This window comes from Vicia villosa, linkage group LG6 (genome assembly GCF_029867415.1).
Source record: "Vicia villosa cultivar HV-30 ecotype Madison, WI linkage group LG6, Vvil1.0, whole genome shotgun sequence".
Taxonomy (NCBI): Eukaryota; Viridiplantae; Streptophyta; class Magnoliopsida; order Fabales; family Fabaceae; genus Vicia; species Vicia villosa.
In genome coordinates, this window is record NC_081185.1 from 123,372,546 (window position 1) to 123,376,491 (window position 3,946).

A 3,946-nucleotide genomic window follows, 5' to 3' on the forward strand; every position below is an offset into this window, starting at 1 on the left:
CACTTTTTTTGGATCAAAACTTAGTACAACATTAGGCATATATTTAGAACCAAAGAGCTTTAATCCTTCATACTAGAGGATTATCGCATTGTTGTTGTTGTCGGGTTTGAAGCACCTTTATTTGAAGTCATTTATTTTCCACCATTTACTTTCCACAGAAGTTTATTTCCTGTACCAAATTCAGCCCTCTTCGGAGCAGATTTTTATTTAATTCAGTTTTATTTACTTATTACTTGCCTTCCCTATTTATTTCACACTTCTACTTTCCTCGCCTTAATTCTGCACCGTGAAAAGCACTTTATTAATTATTTAGGAAATCTTAATATTTCTAGAAAGTGATTTTGAAACTATTAGTGGACGCATTCAGAGGTTTAGGATCCGGTTATCCATACATATGCTGGAAACCCTTTTAAGTTAAGCTTTCCAATCAAAACTACTTTTAAACTGAGCTATTGGTTTGATTTTTTTTAAAAAAAGATTTACTTATTTAACGCAAACACAACTTGGAAATGTGACAACCCCGGTAAAGATTAAAGAGTAAAATCCAATTCTAAATACGCGAGAGTGACAGTTCCTGTTCATTAAACCTTTTCAAAGTAGACAACATTGCCCTGTAAGTAATCTTATTCAGAAATAATAGGAGTACTATTTGGTCAACAAGAGTCACGTTCTAGCATTAGCATTCCATATTTATTAAAAATTTATTTACTTTATTTTTCTGTCCACTACAAACCTTTTAACCATCGCCTTAGATAAACACCGTAACAATAATAACGATAGATTGATTGTTTTGCCTATATGGGTTCTACAATCTTTTATATTACTTTGATACAATCTATATACTTGCAAAAATCACCGATCAAGTTTTTGGCGCAGTTACCGGGGACCAATTACGTTAAATATCGTAATCCTGTTGTTACACCGTCTAGACTAAGGCACCCTTTTTAATTTTTGAAAAAATATTAAGTAAATGGATTACCCAAATTATTTCTATGATCACCACTCTTTGTATTTTAAGGAACCACAAGTCTCCCGTAAATCCAATCTTGAAACGGTATGGGAGAATTTCGTTGATACGCGAACTCTTTCTAGGCTACAATTGACAATGCGGAGGTTTATGGCAACACAAACACTCCAAAATGAAGAGTTTTAAAAACAAAGTCTCCATACTAATGAAACCATTGGACAACTTAACACTATGGTCGAGTCCCTTTGACTCACAACAAAGCATTGGGGACTTAAATCTCCCTGCTTGCACAGATACCTCTAGGACCTTTCCCTGAGAGACATGCATATGTTGTAATAACCAGTAGTGAAGAATAAATTGAAAATCCTAAGGAGAGTGATAATGAGATTGTGGAGAGTTCTGGTGAAAAAAGAGTAGAGATTGAGAAAAATCCACCGACACCACCCGAAAAGGAGGTTGTCAGAGAGGTAGAGAAGGAATCACCTATGGTTGTTCCTCCTCCCTATAACCCACCAATTTTTTCCAAAAAAGGATTGTGGAAGCTAAGGTAGTCTTCCAATCCAATAGGTATGTGGAGATTTTGGAAAATATCTACACTAATGCACCTTTGTTTGAGGTCCTCCATAAAAAGAGAAAATTAGAAGACCATGAAACTAGGGAAATCATTGGTGTTAAGAAAGAAAGATTAGCCTTTGATGTGGGAAATGAAAGAACTAAACCTAAGCCTGCCAAGCTAATACTCGGATAGATCCATAACCACCACCACAAGTTCAGAAGTCTGAACCACCCTACTAAAGGAATAAAAGGTGAGGGATATGAGAGATGACTTGATAAGTGGCCATGGAAACCGAATATTATTAAAAGTTCGATCGAGAAATCATTCTCGAAAGAACCACCATGAGTGCTTACACTCTTGAACTGTCGAGCTACCGACGTTAATCAAAGCGTTGCGTGGGAGGCAACCCATGGATTTCCTTTCATTTTGTTTCTTTAGGATTGCATTTGAGGGCTGTTTTGGTTTTTAACACAGTCTTTCTGAACTTAATTTGATCGGTTATCACGAAAGTAAAACCGGTGAACATGTTAGGTAAGATCGAAAGCTGTCTGATACTAATTAATAAAATAGGTTTGTTTTTGATTAATAAACACCGCGAAAGCACTTTATTAATTAATTAGGAAAGCTTAATATTTTTATTGAAACTATTAGCAGACACGTTCATAGGTTTAGGATCCAGTTATCTGTGCATATATTGGGAACCCTTTTAAGTTAAACTTTCCATTCATAACTACTTTTCAATTGAGTCAAAGGTTTGATTTTTTTTAAAAAAGATTTACTCCTTTAACACAAACGCAATTGGGGAATGTGACAACCCCAGTAAAGATTAAAGAGTAAGATCTGGTTCTGAATACGCGAGAGCAACAATTCCTGTTCATTAATTCTTTTTCAAAGTAGTAAATATTGCCCGTAAGTAATCCTATTAAGAAATAATAAGAGTACTGTTTGGTCAACGAGAGTCACGTTCTAGCATTAGCATTCCATATTTATTAAAAAGTTATTTAATTTATTTTTTTGTCTACTACAAACCTTTTAACGATCGCCTTAGATAAACAGTGTAACAATAGTAACAATAGATTGATTGTTTGGTCTCTGTGGGTTCGACAATCTTTTATATTACTTTGATACAATCCATATACTTACGAAAATCACCGATCACAGGCCTATGCAAGTTACTTTCCTTATAGAAACATTCAAAGTGACTATTTACCGCCTCTTTAACCTCCTTCACACCCTCCACTTTATCACTAGGAGTATCCACCGTGTTGATAAAATTACGCCTGTGTATGTCCTTCACCGTATTATGGAAGAATCTGGTATTGTGTTCCCCTCCAGTAGCCAAACCTGTCTTGAATTTTATCATGAATTGTTACTTTATTTAATTATTAAAATTTTATCATGAATTTTTTATTCGTTAAATTAGTTAAATTAATTAATTTATAATAATTAATTGAAATAAATTAAAAATTAAAATAATTTTGATCGATAATTTTTATCTATAAGTATTTAAGTATTTTAAAAAAAAAAATATAAATATTTACTTTTATCTATTTCTTTTATATTTTTCTTATATTAATTAATATATCAAATCAATTTTATGTTTTTTTTTCTCTCTTCACACTCTTTCTCATATCACTATCTCTTTTTTATTTTATTTTCACAACCAAGCGTGTTTTTAAAGTTTAATTTATTTTTAACATTTTCATAGAAAAAAACATTTTAAACATAATTTATGCTCTCAAGAACTAATAGGAAAAACAAAAACAAGAAAAAGTATAAAAAAGAATAGAAAGAAAGATTGATAATTCATTCAAGGACTTTTTCAGCTTTGACCTGCAAATTGAACCCAAAAGTTATGGGATTTCTACGTTTGAAAAAATGAGCTTTCTTAACAACCTTCTCATTAAAGCTTTCAAAAGACTCACCTAAACTGAAGCCATCTCATAACTTCATTCTACGATCCTTTCAATTTTTATTACTTTTAGTTTTTGTGTCATAGTAATCATTATCACTTTGACTATATTACAACAATCTCTTACTTAAATTTTAGTTTTTCTCTTTATATACAAAATAAATTAGTCTCTATTTGGTTGAAGAGTGTACAACCATTACAGTAAATTTAATTTATGTTTGATTGTGTTTGATTGTAGGGTTGATATCTATTTCTCTTCTGTTTTATGGAGTTGGTTTGAAAAATTTATCTGCCAACAAAAAAAAAAGTAAGAATTTCTCTAACATTTGAAGATTCTCTCGTTTTAAATCTTATAAAAATTTTGTTTTTAAAACCAACCTTGACATTTGAAGATTCAGTCATTTTAAACCCTATAATCTTGTAGGTTATGTCATTTTAAACCATTTGAAATATGATGAGCAAGATTGATTTTACTAAAAAAATTAATTTACAGAGTTTAAAATGATAGAGT